This window comes from Adiantum capillus-veneris, chromosome 2, assembly GCF_014529385.1.
Source record: "Adiantum capillus-veneris isolate H3 chromosome 2, ASM1452938v2, whole genome shotgun sequence".
Lineage (NCBI taxonomy): Eukaryota > Viridiplantae > Streptophyta > Polypodiopsida > Polypodiales > Pteridaceae > Adiantum > Adiantum capillus-veneris.
This window is the reverse complement of record NC_140932.1, coordinates 38,017,414-38,038,377: the sequence shown is the minus strand read 5'-3', so window position 1 is coordinate 38,038,377 and position 20,964 is coordinate 38,017,414.

Sequence of the window (20,964 nt, the reverse complement as noted above, 5' to 3'; positions counted from 1 at the left end):
CATCTACCTCGGTGTTGAATGCCTTTATCCTAACTGCATTTATGACACCAACACATTGAACTTTTAAATTATTTGCCATTTTGGCTCGGCATGGTGCCGGCCGACTCACCTCTAAACCCAAACGGTGCATCATTTTTTCACTCATGACGCATATTTGTGCGCCACCATTGATGTAGATATTGGAGATGTGTTGCCCTTTGATGTAAGCATCCATCACTGGTAGTATGTCGTCTAGATTCCTCCCGGAGATAGCCCCAGCTATCTTTGGCTTTGGTCGCCTCGTGTTAACCATCTTTGTCCATTGTCTCCTCACCCTAGGTGCTAGGTGGAGTAACTGGGGCCAGGTGATTTTTGGGCCCTGCACAGAAACATCTTGAACCAAATCATATGGTTTAGAACATTCACCCAAAGAGAAATCTACAATGTCAATTTTACGTTGTGACTTGGACGGCTTTTTGCTAGATTCCCCTTTATTCTTCATCTTTTCTTCCTTTTGAGAAGATTCACCATGCCTAGCACGTTTTACCCCAATGGCATCTACTCCTTTAACCTTGGTCTTATCCTCCTCCACTTTCTCCTTTCCCTTACCTTCAAGACTGATGACGCTTACTGTTTGATTGCCAACTGGTGGTGGGGGTAAGGGTGGAATGAGAGGTTGTGGTGGTTGTGGTTGAATCGGTGGTTGTAAGATTTGCATGGGTGGTGCTTGTCATGGTGCCCTCGGTGGTGGTGGTCTTGCTCTTGGTGGTGAAACCTGGTTTTGTCTGGCTCCTCTGTTGAAATTCTGCCTCCTTGGTTGTGGACAGTAGTACATGCCATGACCATCCTCCCCACAATTGTAGCAGTGGTATTCTTGGTTTTGCCTTTTTTGTCCTCTCCCTTGCTCTTGGTTGCGATTGTGTGCATGCCCTTGTTGTATCAAATGGACTGAGAGATTCTCAAGTTGATTGGTGATTCGGTTGAGCAGGTCTTGCTGATCTTCAATTGGTTCTTGTGGTTGAATCCTCTGGGCGACTGTTGTAGGTGGTGCTAGAGGTGGTGGGGTCCTAACGGCTTCCTCTCCATCAATATTCCTGGCTTGTAGGCGCAACTTCTTGTCTTTAAGGCGGGCCACTTCAACTGCTAGCTCATACGTAGCAGGAAACCTTCCCTTCACCTTCTCTTTAAGAGTTGGCCATAACCCAGCCACAAACCGATCCTTCTTTAGGAAATCAGGTGCCCCCTCATCCTCTCTTAGCGATGCAACCCATCGCCCCCATAAATCTACAAACTTTGACTCATATGATGCGTATTCCAGCAGACTTCCCTGCTTCAACTCTGTCGACAATTGCCATAGTTTCTCTGATGTTGTGCCCTCTCCAAAACGCTTGACAAAGGCTGCCCTTAATAAGTCCCACCGTTCCTTGGTTTCTTGTGCCAAGGCATTGTACCATGATCTTGCCTCCACCTTCATTAGAAGTGGGAAGATGCGCAAGCACGAAGCATCATCATCTCTCGCAGAGATGACACATGCTATTTCCAAGTTGTCTAGAAAGTCTGCAGCATCCTCGCCCACCTTACCAGTAAAGGTTGGAAATGCTACAATTGCCATGATTACTGAGAGAGAGTTAGAAAGACACACTTCTTAACTTGCAAAAAAAATTTCTTCTTTACAAGGAGACGTGTATACCCTATTATACTAGGACATAGATTAAAACTTCAAACGGTACATTGCCTTGTACCAAAGGTAAAACAAATGGCTGATCTGATGCCAGAACCTCAAAAAACCGCTCCCCACCCGGCATGGTGTCAATGACGTGCTGGTAGTGAATCTTCAAGTCCAATATTACCTTGATTGAGCGTACACGTGTTGGTATGTGTGATATGTCTTGAGGTTGGTTGTCCTGATTCATGTGAAGCTTAGAGGTGCTTAGTCACTGTCCAAGCTTGTAGGAGAGGGTGGTGTTCTTTCCTGAAACAAACTCAGTAGATCCCTAGTTTCTCTAGTGAGAGTGTGAGCCAATGCTTCTGTTATCTGTGCTGCAGCATCAGGTGCGACTTGAAAACTGACTATGATAATTACCTCGGTGACTTGAGTTACCCGATTCTCAAAGTAGAATAGTGTTGATTCTCTATTGTGCAGAGCTCCTTCCATTTTGTTGTTGTTGGTTGGTTGTAGGTTGCGGACATGGTTTCCACCTCCTCCTTCTTCTTCTTGGCACTTGGCCTATGTATATCCACTGGGTTTGGCGCGTTGGTTGACTCTCCCACTTCAAATCAATTACCGTTACGCTTGGCACTCGAGCTTCGATGGAGATGCGGAGTTCGTCTCGTTGTGCTTGGAGCTCTTCTTCTTCTGTCGTCCAGTTAGAAAATCCTTCATACTCATTCATCCATTCACAATAGTTTAGGGTTTTCAGTCTTGTAAACTGAAGGGTTTCAAGAGCCCTCCTCCGTGGGGGCACCAAATGAGAGGCGGAAGTGAAAAAAAATAGACCTGGTGGCCTCTACACCAAGACTATGTACAATGGCCTCATCATGGGGGATACACAATAGGGGCACCACCTAGCAAGATATGCGGCTAGGACGCATACATATACACAATGAAGCATGCATGGAAAACAATTTCAAGATCCACGCCCAAATGTGGAATGGGGTGGTCGGAGAATAAGGTGAGAGGAGTGGTGAGTGAGTGAGAATGGGCTCGCTACGTGTGCATGTAGTAAGGAAGATAACGAGGTCAGGGATACATGCAAGTATGCTCACTTCTCATACAAAAGGTGGCGAATCCGCACACCTTAAAATGGAAGTAGCAAGATGATAGGAATATGAGAGGGAGAGAGAGTGTGTGTGTGTGGTGGCGAATCCGCACACCTTAACATAAGCCGAAAAAAAATGGCAAGGAACAAGAATATACCATACTCACAATGAGATGTGTCCAAAGCGACACAAAGTATGGCACCAAGATGGAGTGTGTTGATTGCTTGCAAAAGATGAATACAATAGGTAGCGTATGGCAGGAAAATGAGAAGGGAACAAGATCGTCGAAGGCATAATGGAGAGATGGGAGTTGATAGCGAGGAATATCATGAGTGTGTCCACCCTTCTTCTTCTTGAAATTGTGCCTTCAACCCTTAATTACAAGTGGTGTGGAGGTGTGGTGCTCATCTTTTGTGCATGGTGATGATGATGATGATGGTGTTGTGATTATGTGATTAGGGTTCATGCTACAAGCATGTAGCACAAGAGTGTGTATGGATAGGTGTGTGTGTGTGTGTGTGTTCTCTCCCCCAAGTGAGCTCTCATGGCCTCCTTATATAGGGAAGGAGGGAAGGATTTAGCAATATTTCTATTTGAGGTGAGTGTCCCACTTTGGTGACTAGGAAATGGGGTGCATGTGACTGTGGCTCCCATCTTGTCTCCTCATTATTTAAAATACCAGAGTCAATAGAGAGAGAAAAAGAGAGAATGTGGGTAGGATGTAGAGGATAGGAAATAATAGTCTAGCTTTGGATAGACATAAGCTTATTAGGGAGAGAAGAGAGAGGTAAGAAAATTATAAGAGAGGTTGTCGAAGGTGGATATTTGTTGATGAGGATGGATCCTTCAAAAATGGTGATAGAATTACTCTAGACTAGCCAAGACCTCATTAAAAGAGCCTTGTCTCTTGTAATCATGCTTGAAGACTTGTAGAACCATAGCCATTCTAGAAGGAAGAAAAGTGGGATGGCCTGTGTCACCATTACACGAGAAAACTGGGGTCCACTACAAAAATCATATCTCCGTTTTCATAACTCCAAAAATTCTGAAAAAAATTGAGCTAAAAGTTGAGATCACGAGCTACATCTTTCATGTTGAATGCTCTTTCAGATTCGGGGTTCTTCTTTACTTAAAAAATTCAGCCAAATAATGTATTATTTGTGGCTGCAAAAGTCTTTTGGTGGTCCCCTTTGAGTGGACTTCTCTCTTGCCTTCAAGTGTAAGCTCCTTCATGTGTATGAAAACATGACCTAGAGTGTTGAAAAGATTGGCAATCATCTAGATAGAGGTATTATTGAAATTTGAAAGTGGGGTTGAGGTTTGAAAATAAAAACTAGTGAATAAAATATTTGGTAGAGTGGACTAATATATATACATGAAAAAATATATATTAGAAAATACTAGAATATATATATATTTAATATATAAGGTCAAAAGAGAGATCAACAAAGAAAGCTTACTTATTGTGCTACATCGTTATTGATTAGCATAAGTATTATTTATTTAATAAAGGCTAAAACGTTAGTGAAAAAGGTAAGAAAAAATCAAAAGTAACTTATATAATAGGAAATATTTTTGGTAAAAGAGAAAAAAATATATGGGGGGGTTCCCATGCATGGAAAAGATTTCCTCAATAGATCCCCCATGCACCTTTCTACCATCTTTGCCTATAGAAGGTCATTTCAACAGTCGAAGATTAAGGTCAAGCATGTAGGGCTAAAGTGTCCAAGCCATAGTTTCTACTTCCTTAGTGCAAAACGCTTTTATACATTGCTCTGCACCGTTAACCATTATATGAAGAAGGGTGTATTGCTAGCATTTTCATCATTGGCCATTGTCACATCGATGGATATACATTGCCAATCTGCAAAAAATGTTTGGCTCAGCTTAGCCTAGAGCCAGTTGCAAACTCAAACTTGCCAATTTAAAATGGGGATGAGGGCAAGAAAAAAGCGGGAAAAAATATAAGGAAATAGCTCAAAACTCTTGCAAATTTGAAAATTCTATTGTCTTTCAAGTAAAAAACAAATGGTCATCAAAGCTGGAGACATTGTGGGGCTTCTCACTATGCGCATCTGTCGCACGTGTCAAAGCAAGGGACTTGCCGTACACTGTCGTGTGCGATCCACAAATCCCTACAAGCACACAACCAGATTAATCTAGCAAGTTCAAGAGAGCAAGGGTGTGTCACTCACCACCCTACACTCTCCTTCGTGGAGGATTTCTCACCGTGAAGAAGAAGGAGCTACCGTCGTGCCGTGCTCAACCGCCTCGCCATTGTCGTGCCGTCATAATGCTCTCTCTCTCTCTCTCTCTCTCTCTCTCTCTCTCTCTCTCTCTCTCTCTCTCTCTCTCTCTCTCTCTCGCATACACACACACACAAGGAGATGAAGAAGAAGATGGAGATGGAGCAAGAGCACTCTCCAATTACACGAATGAGAGAATGAGTGATTTTTAGGTTTAGGTGACTTTTATATAAGCTCACCCATTCACACTTGGGCACCCATGCTTAGCCAACTAACCCTTGAATGTTCCACTTAGAGTGCACCTCTGATCAGCGATCACTCTTACCCTTTTCCTGTTGGACCGACAAGCCCGATCCATGACTACTAGAAGTGGACGCGGTGGTTAACATGCCACCCTTCCTGATGTAGATTCTGCCCTCGAAATATAACAGTGCAATATTGGGATCCACAATAGGAGCACATGTAGCAGAAAAAAAACAACATTGTGAAAGCTCAAAGGCAGCATGTGCAGGCGTGCAATAAGTGAGATGCATACATGATATTCTAGTAAATGCAAAAAAAATTCATTAATTGTGACATTGCCAACTAGAACAAGAATAGTTAGTACCTGAATGAAATGCAATTGAGTTAAGGTCTATTAGGTTGACAGAGAAGTATACAAGAGCTAGTGCTAAAGTAAGTACTAGATTGACCAACATTAATTAAAAAATATCAACTAAATAGTAGTTAACCCTAGGAATGTTCGTCGGGGTCTAAGGACTAGTGATCTTGTCACTTATACCACTTAAGTGTGATCAACATAAAATACAAGGAAGTTTGTGCTATTTTCTTTCTCTTTTTTGTTTTCCGTTTTTTTTGTCATAGTTGCTATAAGTAGCTGGGAGACTCGCGGTCTCAAATATTAGCTTGAACATAAACTAGCCGGGAGACTCGAGATCTCAAATACCATCTTAACACATGGACTTCCACAACACAAGTCACACTTAGGTGGAATAAGCTAGAGAGAACTATATCCTCATAACCTAAAATATTACTAAAGTTGCTACAATTAATAGACTATTTACGAATTAAAGTCAGCAATTAAGTAGCTTAGTTTAGGTTAAGGTCTTGATACCTACTTAAAGCCAAGTAATAGACCAAACTCAAAGAGAAGAACAAGGTACTAGAAGTTTGAAAAAATTATAGCATCTAAATTGGCAATGTCACAACTTCATAAATTGTATGCATTGTTAGAAACTCAAATAACAAGATGCAAACATGTAACTGTAGAAAGCATAGATAAAAACAAGTAGTACACCTATTATAATGGAGAACATGGTTGTGAACTAGGGTGGTTAGTTACTATATATCTATATATATACAATCCCTAAAATCAAAAAGCTCAAGGGTCAGGGAAAGAAGGGTAAGAGGAAAATGATTCAATATGCTGACATGAATGAAGACTCCCCCCTTCCTTGGGTAGATCATACTTTAAAAGGATGTCATCATCTTTTGGAACCAGTTATTCCAATTGGTAATAGGTGAAGATTTTAGCCAATAGTTATCTATTACCTTGGGTGCCTCATCGAGTTGCAAGGGTGGTAAGGTACTCTCCCATGAACGAACTTGGAGTAGTGCATCAGGTAATAATTGCACAATGGGAGGTCTCAAATCTTTTCTAGCTTCATGGAGGCTGCCTATGGTAGGTGGAGGTTGTGTAGAAGCTTTTACCTCTATGGATGTATTACATGAAGAGCTAGAAGCTTCGTGGAACTCCCCCTTTCCTGAGCTAAGCCGAATAGATTGGTTTTGCCTTAGAACCCAAACTAGCTCTGGAATAGGTGTGTAGCATTCTGTGATCTTTCCCTTCCCACAGTCTTCCATCGGCTTTGGAATCACAAGTTTGATTCACATGGTTTCATAGTGGATAGGAAAGGACACGATTTACATTTAGGTACCCAAATTCGATCATTTCCATCATAGTAGCCTTGGGATTCTAATAGTTGTCTGGAAGTCCAACATAATTTGGTTTTCACCTTCTTAACTTGAGTGGACGCCTTCCTTTGAGGTTTATTTTTTGAATGAACTTGAACCATAGGGGGGTCCGATAACGATACCTTGGGGACCCATTGATATGTACCCTTGGTCAAATCACGTGGAGCCTTTGTTGTAGCACTGTCTATCATAGCCATGGAAGTCAAAGCTTTAGAGGGTTGTGCTACTGGCAAGGATGTTGTGACTTTTTGGATTGGTAATATTTTGTTGTTTTTTGTGTTATGAAGAGGTGATATTTCAAGTGTTATTCCTTGATTCATAGAGCCATGAGTTGGTTTCTGCGTCGTCATACTCCCAATCTCCCAATCAGTATTACATTTGACTGCAGACATCCATTTGCACCCTAGGTTTATATTACCCTCAATAATACCAACAAGCATGACCAAAAATCTTTGAACCACAGTTCCATTTTCATAAATAACAGGGTTGTGTAGGATTCCAAAAACAGTGGTCTTCTTCTTATTGACACCCTTGACTTAGATGGTGCTTGTGGATAGGGGTGGTTTTCCTAGCCGACACCAAACTCTATAGGATAACAAATTATGTTTCTCGCTCCTGTATCCAATAATGCGTTATATAGTACTCTCCCATAAAGGCTATTTAGTTCAATTGGATATCATAGAGGTGGCTCAGATTCCAATGAATCATCATTAGTGTTTCAAAAAACGCTTCCGTGAGCCTCTCGTTGGTGTCTAAGACGTTGTTGTCTTTCTCGAGCCTCAACTCTTGCTTGGATCTTTTTGAGCTCTACTTGTTCTTTGGCTGCTTTCTTTTGATGGATGGCTTGTAACTCTTGATTTTGTCGTCTCCTTACGGTACGGCTCAACTCTGGCTTCTCTGTATCCTCTAGTTGTGCGATGTCAATGGGTTGTGGACTACACCACATAATTCTTTGAAGGTATTCACCCCAGTTATCTACCAACTTCCAATGAGCATCACATGCCCCTATATAATTAATCCATTGTGCGGTAGATTTCTTTTCATTTATTCTAGCATGCACATTTGCTCGATATCGTTGCCTCTTATATCTCTTACTCTTCTTGTCTAATTTTTTATTATGGTCGATCTTTAGTGAAGAGTCACTAGATGAATCGCTACTTGTGTCTTCTGCTCCCTTGGATAGATTGTCATCTAGGGTACCAATGGGCTCTGAATGGTTTGACCCACATTTGCACTAAGATTTAACTCAGATTCTTCATCCTCAAATTCAATTTCAATTGATGATTCTAACCCCAAATCGTGTGGACTATAGTCTTGCAAGACGCTACTGGTTCCAGTCAATCCTTCATCTTGTAGGTCATCAGAAGCCGTACGCATTGCTTCTAGCATATTTAAGGGTACGAGTGGTGGCATTTCATCCCCCTCTGGTGTTACCTAGGTCATCCCCCTGTTTCCCCAAGTGTCTATGGTTTTTGTTAAGTGGACCCAATCCACATTGTCCAACTCAGTCATCCCAGGTAGTACATCTATATAAGGAGAATCTTCCCCAATATCAGTGTGCATTTTACATATGTAACAATACTGCAATGGGCCGAGTGAACTGTGGTGTCAGGATATATGATCAATTATAAATCTATTTCCTAGAGGATATGCTCGACCAGTTACAAGATCCACTCGAATGAAAAAATCTTGGAACTGCAAGTAGACATGGTTTTTAGACCAATCATGCACCATTTTTTCTTCCCTCATGAAAAAACGTCCTAAGATTATCATAGTGTGCTTGGAGAAATCCATAACAATGAAGGTATTTCTTCTTTTATGTCCAAAGACCTTGATCTTGAGATCTTCTAGCATCCCAATAGGTTTAACAATAGACCCATTGGCCATCTTTACTACGATGCTTGTGGTCCCAATGTGATGTCTTCCCGTAGTTTCCCATCAATTTTTAGTCACAATGCTAACCCCAACGCCACCATCAAGGCTTCCCTTCATAGTTAATCCCTTGGTAGTGATTGGTATGGTTGCATTGGATTCATCGCCCTCAAGGTATTGTTCCACCTTCTTAACAGGTATCTCTACAACAAGGTTCTTATTTAGGTTGGGTTGTGGATCTAAGTGTTCCTTCTCTATTGGCATCTCCCTAGCTCCATCCATCTGTGAAAATTGTGGTAGCCCAACCTTCAGTTCTCCATTGAAGAAAGCTCGAAGAGCTAAGAATAGCTCAGGGTCTCTATATAGTTTGGACATGATGGTGGTTCTAACTTCTGAAGCCATGAAATCCATCAATTTGGAAATATTTAACGGCACCTTTTGGGCTTCAGTCCCTTGACGTGGGGAAGATGGGATCTCCATTTTCTCAATAGGGTTAAGTAGTCCCTCTTTAAACATTATTTCCAACAAAAAGTAACTCCGCTCACTTTCCGATGACTTTAAGTCACTTTCTTCTTGGATGACACTAGGTATGGCTAGTGGTCTATGGACTTTGTGAGGTCGTTGTTGCGTAGGGAACACTGTGTCTGTAATCTGGATCAGCCTAGGTGCTGGTTCTAGATCCCTTTGGGTATCTTCTACCAAAATCCTTAATTGATTGACTCGTTCAATCTCCTCTGTAGGGTTTGGGTAAGTTCTTATCTTCTTCTTGGGTCCTGGCCATTGTGGCTCATGATGATCTTCCTTGTTGGTTTCTTTCTTAGTGGTCATTTTGGTCTCCATGGTTTCACCTGAATCAGAATCCTCTTCAGCGTCGTTCATATATACGGGGTCGTCATCAGTCCCTATGTTGATCTTTAAACTAGGGTTTGACTTCTTTCTTGGATTGCATTAGTGTGGCATTCTTTTATAGCCTAATATGACACTCGGCCACACGATGTGGACCTCCACACTTATAGCATTTAAGAGGTGGTCTCTTGGCAGTGCAATTGATATTTTGGCCTCTTGCAGCAAGAGCAGCTACTTGATAGACAGTTTTGACTTATCCCAATAGTCCTCCATGTAGTATTGTGGACTTTCTTCAAGCGCATCAATCCCATAGACAATATCGGGGTCTATATCTTCCTCATAGCCTTCCAAACAAGCAATAGATGACTCGTAACCCACTTGATTCACAAAAGTGTTTCTTGGATATGGTGGTTACGGTCCTAGCACTGGAGGTGATAAGGGTATTGTTTGAATAACATTTTGGGTCCTAGGGAACATGTGTTGTAACGTTTGTTCAAGAGGTGGGGCTGGAATCAATGCAGGCACTCGAGGTGTGTCTGTCCATGCTAATGTTGATCTATTGGCTATCGCACACTTAAATACTATGCAATCCTTACCTTGATGACCATACCTCCCACAAGCATTACAATTCCCATTGAATTTTACTCTAAAAGTAGGTCATTCACTGATACTATGCGGACCATAGCATACTGAGCACCATTGTTGCTTCGTTCTTGTATACATATGATTGTTTTACAGAGCTCGATTGTCTCTAAGACTCTCTTGAATGGCCTTGGTGAGATTTGCTAAAGTCATCTTGGATATCTTTGGCTCCTTAGCAATAGGCTTTAGGGTCATTGGTTGATGCCCCGATGCTTGCGAGCTAGTAGGTTTAGGCTCAACAGACACTCTTTCTCTTTGAATCATTAAATTATCCTCCAATTGGATCTCATTCGTGGTGACTGCTTCCCAAGTGGTGATACCTCTAATGACTAGGCCATTGTAGATATCCTCATGTCGTAATCTCCTAATGAATCTATCAAGCAATTGATTATTATTGAAGCACTCATTCGGATTACAACGAGAATTCAAATGCTTCAAGCGACTAATAAAGTCTCTCATTGACTCTCCTTCCTCTCGTTGGGATTTCTGGAGCTGAGAGGCTACACCCCAAAGCACTCCCTCTCGTATGTATTCTTTCAAGAATAGTCTCCTAACAGTAGGATAAATCGTTTTTTCTTCCACCCTTAGGGTTCTATACCAATCCCCAACCTTCCCACTTAAGGTTAGGCTTCAAACATTACTTTTATGTAGGTCATTGTATTCTCCTAGAGAATTGCATATTTGTTCAAACACTTTGATGTGCTTTCTCACATCCCCGTCTCCACTAAATTTTTGTGTGAGCTTGGCTATTTGTACTGCCTTACTTCTAGGCTCTCTATCAGGCGTGTTATGCATATTCTTAGCAATAGATCGACCGATAGCTTGAGAAAATGCTGCCAAATCTCCTAAATAAGGAGATATAGTTGCCACAGGTGCAGGTGCAGGCGTTGTTGGAATGTGTGCGGTCTAGCTGGGAAGGTGCAAAACCTCTGGCTGTGAGGGTTCTTGATGAGAGTCACAAAAACTTTGTGAAAAAGCCTTTGTGGAGAATCACCAACCCTCTTTCTAAGGGTGATAGAAAATCTAAGAGCGTTCGTGACAGCAAAGTCACAAACCCTCTTTCCTATCGTGCTTGGAGTCTACTTGTTTTTGTAGTCGAGATTATGATGAGAGGATCACCAAATCACATTCAATTTCACTTTAAAAGACCATTGAAAAACACTAATGTTTCAACCATGAAACCTCGATGCTCATACAAGCACAATTCTCAATCAAAACCCAAACCTCTTTCATGGTATCATGTAGCCCTGCCCCCAATTACATAGTCGTTACATCAAACAATCGAAAGGAATGCTCAAGCTTCCACCTTCACGATGACCATTTTTTGATTTTGCAGAGATTTAAGAGCTTCTATATTGAAGCCCAAACACCATTTTGATAAGGGGAAACCCTAATTCACTCCCGCACAAGCTCAAATGCAAGATTGCGAAGAGGCGGGACTGCAGCACACATAGAATGGGCAACCATGTAAGCTATTGCAGAATAGAGAAAAATTATTGGTTTTTTCTGTAAAAAGCCCCCTTCTCTCTCTTCCCCATGGAAATATGAGCTGATATGTCAATTTTTGGGCCATTTTGCCACTTTGGACCAAAACTAAGCCATTTCCAGCTAATTTTTTACCCAAAAAATGTCATTTTTTATGCGAAAATCCCAAACGAAGTCAGGAAAATCCCTAAATTTGTGGGATCATTAGCATAAGCATAAAAAGCATAGATAAGCATCATTTTTCATCAATATACCATTTTGGGTCACTTTCCATGCAATTCTGCAAACGGCGCCTGTTAATTGCTATTTTTGGCAGTTTTTTCTCGCATCAGTCTTTGTAGGCGAGATGAGTGTGCCACCATGAAACACTTGGATTATGTACATTTTCAAACCAAATTAGGCATCTTATCAAGTGCAAAAGCATGCAAATGCGCCACATCCAAGTCCACGACTCCCCGGATAGGTATGTACATGATAATGACCGCAGTAGAGACGCTTCAACATATATCACAATATGTACATGATTTCTTTTATTTGCATACATCGAGAAGTTTCAAGAGTGAGGTGAATGTTTTTATTTCACACTATGTACGTGCCACGGCACGACATCCACCCCCTTTGAACCTGCACATCCTCCGGTATGTGCCACAACAACATTTGTAGAGCATTAAAACTCATGCTCAAATGCCATATTCTCACTTTCATCCTCAGTTTGCATATAGTTGACTTCATCATCCTCTTCACTTGGTTGTGCATCAAATGGATCATCATCCCCTCTTCTTTTGAATACTTTAATTCTTCTCTTGCAAGCACCAAATACCTCATTTTCCAAAGTCCCAAAGGCATTGTAACCAAGTCCACAACCCATTTGTAATGCATGGCTAACGGATATGTAGGATGTAGTCCATCACGATGCCATACAGTTGAATACATTTGGCATGTCACACAAGACTCCACAAACTCAGCCACATCCTTATACATCCCTTTCCACCAATACCTTTTTTTTACCTTGGCAAATGTTGCCCATACACCTCGATGTCTAGCTCATAAACTTTCATGGAACTCCTTGATGATTTGTTGTTGAGTAACCTTACTGCATACTACACGCAATGGTGTTCCATCTCTTCGTTTAGGATGCTTCCATAAGTAGCCATCCCTCAAGAAGTATCCATATGCTTTTCTTCTTATCCTCTTAAATTCTTGCTCAGTCCAAGCATCCTGCTTCTGCAGAGTACTTAAGTAGCGACCTATCAAGAGCCATTCATCCTCATATAGCTCCTCTGAAAAGGACTCAAGTGAAGACACAAAACATGCATGACTACTCTTTACATAATCAATATTATAAAACTTTGTGCCTACATCATCTCCCTCAATAATCATGTCCTGTTCATCTCCATACCTTGCCCTAGATATCATATCTGCCATTGGATTGTCTTTCCCTGCAATATGCTTGAACTCAGGATTCAAGGACTTTATGTAGGCTATCTAGCGAAACATTGCAATATCAGGAGTCGAACAGTTTTTGATCATTCCAAGAAGAGGAAAACAATTATTTTCCACAACCACTGGTGCCCCTATCAAGTACTCCTTGTCACACCTCAATGCTGTAACCACCCCTCATAGTTCCCTTTTTACTTGTGCATAATCATGTTGGCGAGAAATCAGAATCTTGGCTCCAAATCTCACCACATACCTTTTTCCTTCATCATCATTTTGCCCTACTGCCCATCCTATCCCTATAGGACTCGTGTCCACTGTCACAATGATAGGTCTCTCACATGCATGGTCTACCTTTCTCAAGGTTGGCAATGAAAGAAGTAGCTTCTTTAGCTTTCTCATGGCTTTTGTGTGCTCTTCTTCCCATCGAAACTTTTGATTCTTTCTCAATAACTTATAAAGGGGATCTGTTACATGTGCATAATGTGGTATCCAAATAAGATAGAAGATGCAAGCACCAAGAAATCTTCGAACTTCAGTTATAGTTGTACATGTTTTTTATTGCATCCATCTTTTTTGGACAAGGCTTTCTACCATAAGGACCACACATATGCCCCACAATCAAAACTTCATAGACACCAAATACAAATTTTTGCCCTGACAGGGTAAGATTAACTTCTTTGAGCTTTGTCAAAATCTTCTCACAATCTTCGATATGGTCTGCAACAAACTTACGGCACCCCCTTGAATCCATAGCTTCATTTTTATCTTTGTCTTCACATCCTTTGGTGAGCACATCATCAAGAAATAGCATTGTGATTTAAGGTATGAATTCACATAGAACCATGTTCATCCCATTCATCATGTGTGCAACTGAATTTGTTGCTCCTTGAGGTAAGGTACACATCCTTACCAATCCCAAAGGTGTTTTCATAGTTGTCAGATCTCTACTCTCAACATCTAGTTGAAATTGATCGTACCCTGAATAGAGATCTCCCATTGAGTAAATTGACCTTCCTGCAAACGCCTCTATAAATTCATCCACTATAGGTCCTGTACCCACATTCCTGATGGTAACCTTGTTTACAGGTTGCATATCTTGTATGAACTGCAAAGCTCCATTCTTCTTAGGCACAATGAACCATCTGTTTGAATATGGTGCACAAGAAGGCTCCAGGATATCCATGCTAATCTTTTCATTGAGTAGTTCTATTAACTTTGGCAAATGTGCTTTCGGAACCGGAATTGGGTGTAATGTCCAAGGTACATGAGGGATAGTGAAGATCACCATAGGTGAAACAACATTAGGATCAACACACCCTATCTCATGTGACTAGAAAGCAAAAGCCTTACCATGTCTTGAAAGCATTTCTTCAAAACTCTTCTTCTCTTCTTCTATTAAAAACACTTCACAGCCAACTTTTATCTCTTTTAGGGATTCCATTGTGAACTTGTGTCCAGTTCTTTTTGGATCCCTGAGACTCGGCTGCAAAGAATCTTGCTCTAGCTTTTTTTGTCAATCTGATGGTAAAGGTAAGGCCACTGGTCTCACTTTCTTTGCCACCGTTTTGTACTTGATCTCCACACGCACTTCCGGTCCTTCATTAGCATTGAAATCTTTTTTATCTTCAAAAGCCTCAATCACATCATACATTTCCATAGAGCATACTTCCACAATGTGGGTTCCATCTGGCATGCTAGAATCCATTATAGCTTCAAGCTCAAGCATAGTATCTACATGAGAAACTTGTTCAAAGAAACCTGAAATGTATTCACTATCCTCTATGAACCATTTTCTTTCATGTATTTCTATACACTATATACATATTGTCGTGCACTCCTTTTCATATCCTCAAGCTTCATAAAACATACTGACCCATGCTCTGTTAATCTGTGGAAACCTGTAGAAAAAGCTTCTTCTCACTTTGGGTCAGGCAAGAATATTTTTCTTCTTGTATCTTTGCAATCTCGCTTCACAATGGTACATGGCCAAAACCCCTTGTCTCCCTGTACTCTTTGAACTCTTTGTTCGCTTTGATAGAGGATACTCATGAAGACTATTGCGGTTCCTCTCGTGATTCACACACAGTCAAAAATTGCACAGCTCATTTTGCATCTCTGCTCTTTACCCTAGCATAAGTAGAACCATCCTCCAAGACCTTTGTTTCCTTGCGAATGGCTGTGATGTATGGTTGCCCAAGGATAAGAGGATAGGTAGACATCTCCTGCACAAAGAAATTTTTCTCATCCTTCACATTACCAATCGTCACTTTCACATTTGTACAAGCCCCATACAACTCTCCTGATGAGTTATTTGCAGCTTTAATCATCCACCCATGGTCTGTGTCTATCGGCCACTTACCCTTCATGTAAAGACTCTTGGACATAAGATTGATCTCAGAGCCATGATCTATCAATGCAACATATGGCTCCTCAAGATCACCCACCTTGACTAAAGTTTCTGTTGTAGCTCTTGCCCAATGATTTTTGGAGTAGTAGCTTTTATAGGAGGCTTCATCATCATCTGCATATCGAGCATGTGCATCTCTTCGAGAAGAATGGTAGCATCCTACCACATTTTCATCACAATCACTCTCTTGGACATGTATTCCATGTGCCTTAAGTGACTCCCCTTCACCCTCAAACTGTGGAGGAATAGACTCAGTGAGAGTTTTCCTTTTTCTTTTTATGATATCTATAATTTCTTCATGAAACTTGCGTTTAGCAATGCTAAGAACCTCACCCAAGGTAAACTCAACTTTGCTATTCAAAATCCTTTCCTTCAATACCTGCTTTAAGTTTGTGGCAGCTTCAATGTCAGATTGTAGTTTGTATGCAGGGCCTTTTGCTTTAGCTTTTCCTTGCTCTTTCTTCTTCCCTATAGATGCCTCCTCCATAGGAATCTCGGGAGGAGGAGGCACATGTGGTGGAGCCTCATAAGAAGGTCATGGATCCTTTCTTCCACCAGCTCTTGTAACCCTCTTTGAAGTAGAAGGACATGCATCTCCATTCTCATGTCTGCGCTTCTCTTCCACAATTGCTTCATTGTTATAGCATTTTGCAAGATAGGCATGCACTGATAAAGAGTCCACAGGGTCATCCCAACCTGTTGTATGGTGTATGCAATCACCAGCTTCATGTAATACCTATTTAGTTACCTTCCCTTTTTCGGTTGAGGCTACTGCATATGGCCATAAGCTATCAACCTCCTCAAAATCATCAGGAGTATACTTTAACACTTTCTTTGGAATTAGCTCTATCTTTGCCCCACAGGTAGCAGCCTCCACTGCAGAAATAGCATGACTAGTTGCCATATCCTCCACTAATTTCCGCATACCTCCTTTTCCAAAGTTAGTTCCTAATGGCATACCTGTCTCCCGCAGATGGATCTTGCCATCCTTAAAAACACAAGATCTCTTTTTAAGGCATCACTAAAGCTATCACAATCCCTTCTGCCATGGTCCGTGGAATCACACCATATGCATCTGTGCAAAAATCCTTCTTTGCTTTGGGATTTTTGTCCTGCAGACAGCAGGTTGTCCTTTCTCTTTAAGCCTTGTTAGCTTTAACTTCATTTCTCGCATGCCCTTAACAAGCTCATCAAGCATTGAATTATCACCTTTTGGACTCACAACACTAGGCTTTGGTGGAATCTCTGACGTGCTAGGAGGAGAGGTAGTACCATTCACCACCATCTTGTCCCTACGACGTTGCCTCTTAGCAAGCAATGAGACTACGTCTTCAACCTCTTTCCACTCATCCTTTAGACCCTGTTCTGTATTCTTGTCTTCAAGGAGTAGCTCTAGCTTTTCTTGGAGCTCATGACCTGCATCTTGAAGGAAAAATTCGGTCTTTTCACTATCCAAAGTATCCCCCTCTGTTCCTGACAGTTGAGCATAGCGTCGCTCAAACTCTCTCCACAGTTTGTTGATGGAAAGTCCTTCTTTTGGCTTTGCAACCCATTCTAACAAGGTCCTTTTTGTAACCCTTTCAGAGTCCTCCATGAAGTATTCCTCCTTTAGGAATAATTTAAATTGCTCCCAACCTTCTCCATTCTCCTCCTTGATTCCCCTTACATAGTCTCTAATCTCGGGGACCACAACAAGCTCAAAACTATGAATCATGTCCACCTCTGGAACCCATTGTAGCTCCATCTCCTTTACATAACCACGAAGAAACTTTGTGACATCTTTCCCTTCAAATTGGTCCATTTTGTTCACAATAGCTTGAAGGGCTTTGGTTGTTTACACCTCCCTTCTTTCAATAGCCTGTTGTTGTTGCATAAACATGGTGAATGCTTGAAACATTTGCATTGTGCCTTGATCAAAACGCATGCCTTGTTGCTCTTGTTAATCCATAGCTTTAATTATTTGTAATTAAACCTTCCAAAACAAGTATTTGAACCCTCACCCCGCTGCTTCGCGTCGGGTTCACCAGAAATGTCGGAATGTGTGCGGTCTAGCTGGGAAAGTGCAAAACCTCTGGCTGTGAGAGTTCATGATGAGAGTCTATGAAAAAGCGTTTGTGGAGAATCACCAACCCTCTTTCTAAGGGTGACAGAAAATCTAAGAGTGTTCGTGACAACAACCCTCTTTCCTATCGTGCTTGGAGTCTGCTTGTTTTTGTAGTCGAGATTATGATAAGAGGATCACCAAATCACATTCAATTTCACTTTAAAATACCATTGAAAAACACTAATGTTTCAGCCATGAAACCTCGATGCTCATACAAGCACAATTCTCAATCAAAACCCAAACCTCTTTCATGGTATCATGTAGCCTTGCCCCAAATTACATCAAACAATCGAAAAGAATGCTCGAGCTTCCACCTTCACGATGACCATTTTCTGATTTTGCAGAGATTTAAGAGATTCTTTATTGAAGCCCAAACACCATTTTGATAAGGGGAAACCCTAATTCACTCCCTCACAAGCTCTGATACAAGATTGCGAAGAGGCAGGACTGCAGCACACATAGAATGGGCAACCATGAAAGCTATTGCACAGTAGAGCAAAATTGCAGGTCTTTGCTGTAAAAAGCCTCCTCTCTGTTCCCCACGGCAATATGAGCTGATGTATCAATTTTTGGGCCATTTTGCCACTTTGGACCAAAACTAAGCCATTTCTATCTCATTTTTGACCCAAAAAAATGTCATTTTTTATGTGAAAAATCCCAAACAGAGTCAGGAAAATCCCTAAATTTGTGGGATTACTCGCATAAGCATTAAAAACATAGATAAGCATCATTTTTTATCAATATACCATTTTGGGTCACTTTCCATGTAATTCTGCAACCGCACTTGTTAGTTGCTATTTTTGGTAGTTTTTGCCCGCATCAGTCTTTGTATACGAGATGAGTGTGTCACCATGAAACACTTGGATTATGTACATTGTCAAACCAAATTAGGCATCTTATCAAGTGGAAAAGCATGCAAATGCGCCACATCCAGGGCCACGACTCTTTGGATAGGTATGTACATGATAATGACCGCAGTAGACGTTTCAACATATATCACAATATGTACATGATCGCTTTTATTTGCATACATCGCGAAGTGTCAAGAGTGAGGTGAATGTTTTTATTTCACACTATGTGCGTGCCATGGCACGACAGCGTTCTTGGAACTACATGTGGGATGGGAGTTGGCATTGGCCTTAGCATACGCACGACCCTGGTGTCACGTACCTCGTATGGCGGTGTACCACATGGTGGTCCAAAGTTCATAGGTGTGACCCTAATCATAGCCGGTGTCGGATACGACATGTTATTGCTAAATGGTATGGCCCAACTTGAATAAGAGCTCGGAAAATGCCATTGTGGAGTGTGAGCCCTTGGCATAATTGGGGGTGTGGGATAGGTACATAGGCTTGATGCACACCTGAAGGTATTGTTGGGGGTATTGTGCTACTAGGTAGCGATGCAGTGCTAACAAACGATGTCCAAGGTGTACTTTTTGTACTCATCATCGGAGTAGGTATCGTAGCCGTAGTGTCTCCGAGAGACAGATGAGCTAGATTTGGAAAATTAGAACTACTACTTGTGGATTCAGACCGTACAGAACTCCAGGCAACACAATATATGAAGATTCCATTGGACTCATTGAAGGAGTTTTCATCTATGATAGCGTCGATTATCTGGCCTTGCCCGTATCCAAGAATCTCATAAGGCCCGTTGAAGGAATGTTATCCCTCGGTTTTGCCTCTCCGATTGGATGATGCTATGGATGACATTACAGACCATCTGTTGTCGCTCCTTTAGACTTGTGGCACTAGAAGTAGATTGTACAACTTCTAACCAACCTATATGCTATGTGTAACCCGTGTACAGGTCAGTCAAGGTTTCAGTTTGTAGGTCATATTCCCAATTTTCGTTGAGAAATAACCCTTCTAAGCTCGGCCTACTAGAGGTTTCCCTTGAGATGGAAGCATTGTTGTTCCCCACAATTTGACCCACATTGCCTACTAACTCAAGAGCCCTCGATTGCTCGATTGCTATGCATGTTCCCAGGAGTCTTTCTCTCTTCCTAGCTGCTTGCATATAACGCTCAACTTCTTACACCTCCCCAAGACTCCTACCATCGGGTAGTAGAACTTCAGAAGGTGATTGCTTTGCAGGGTCTTCCATGAAAGGAGGGAGCAGGATATCGACGTGGACACTCTTGGGGAGTATAGACTCCCCCTGAGATACCAAAGACGAATGTACATTTCCCTCACCTTCGTTAACTTCACTAGCCGCAGGTTCAGAGCGAGTAGCTCTACTAAAGGTTTCTATAAAGCGACTAAACACACTAAATCTAAACTGTGGGATCCAGACAGGTACATTTTTGTTTACTTGCTCAGGGTTTGGTATAGGATGTCCTTCCATAATATCGTAATCAGATGAAGAGTCACTAACCGTTATGTTTGGGTCTTGGGTTGTACTACCTTGGGTCCCCGCCGAGAGCTCAGAACCTAAGATAGGTGGGTATTGAGAACCCGCGTAAGTCAAAGTGCTCGTTATTTGCTCGGTCTCTAACACGCGACTAGAACGTAGATGCATGTACCTTTGACATCCTACAACCGCCGACGAATACCTTCGAAGATTAACCGTTTGATTTTTTTGGACGTTTTGCAACTCGTTTTTACTCATTTTTTGATGTCTTTTTACGATCGATTTTTAGATTAAAACGTGTGATAGTTCGAAACGAACATATCGCTCAAGGGATCGTGGTGTGCTTTACAGCACAACATTCGGTTACTTAAAGCTACGATAGTCCTCAAAAGAATCAATTTTTATTTAAACGTGAAGCTAAAATAAGTAAGTACAAAAGGTGACTGTGACCTGAGCGTGGACTTGGGCTTGGGTTTGAAGAATGTTCCCGATACCTGTCCTCTTTTTTAAATAACTTTTTTTTTTTTTTTATAAGGTCGTCACGATTGCGTCGCACGCGCTCACATACATCTAACCTTCCTACTTTTAACTAACAGAGCTACTGTTACACACTGTTTAACACAATACTACAACAACTAATCAACTAACATATCTTACATTATAGATCTAATATCTTAATTATAAGACCTTATCAACATAAAAGAGTACATTACAACATCTTATTAACAAAAAACACTATACTGTAGCAAAATTAAAGTTCACAAATCCTTCTTAACAATCACACACCTTCTATCTCTACTTTTTCTACATCTCAAATTGCACCAAAAAGCAACAGTGCTATTCGTTTTTTTGCA